This window comes from Penaeus monodon, chromosome 27 (genome assembly GCF_015228065.2).
Source record: "Penaeus monodon isolate SGIC_2016 chromosome 27, NSTDA_Pmon_1, whole genome shotgun sequence".
Lineage (NCBI taxonomy): Eukaryota > Metazoa > Arthropoda > Malacostraca > Decapoda > Penaeidae > Penaeus > Penaeus monodon.
The window spans coordinates 15431159-15431458 of NC_051412.1; the positions used below are offsets into that span (position 1 = coordinate 15431159).

Consider the following 300-nt stretch of genomic DNA (forward strand, 5'->3'; position numbering starts at 1 on the left):
TAAACACACACACACACGCACTTAAATAAAAAGACACAAAAGAGCACTTGCCTTGTGTCGCGGTGTCCGTGTGTCGAGCGAGGGCGAAGGCGGGTCACGTAGGATTCACTCCCCGGCGGCTGTCGATCAACTGATTAGCGGCCTGAGGGAAGTGCTGTTATATAAGCGGCTTCCCGGGACTTGAGGCGCCTCGTAATTCGCCGTTTAAGAGCACCGATGTGGCGAAATACCTTTTTTTTTGTGTTTTGCTTATCTCGTGAGGATTTCCGGCGCGCTGTAAGAGGAAGTAATTTTTTCCCC

The 300-nt window shown here is 51.0% G+C and overlaps 1 protein-coding gene across 1 annotated transcript in view; it reads right to left on the bottom strand.

Annotated features, from left to right (window-relative positions):
• The window catches only part of LOC119590614 (phenoloxidase-activating factor 3-like), a 5929-nt gene extending 5756 nt beyond the window's left edge, over positions 1–173 (bottom strand). Inside the window, exon 1 of the mRNA XM_037939293.1 lies at positions 52–173. The gene's annotated coding sequence lies outside the window, so the exon portion shown is untranslated. The remainder of the gene's footprint in view (positions 1–51) is intronic.
• Between the last annotated feature and the right edge of the window lie 127 nt (positions 174–300).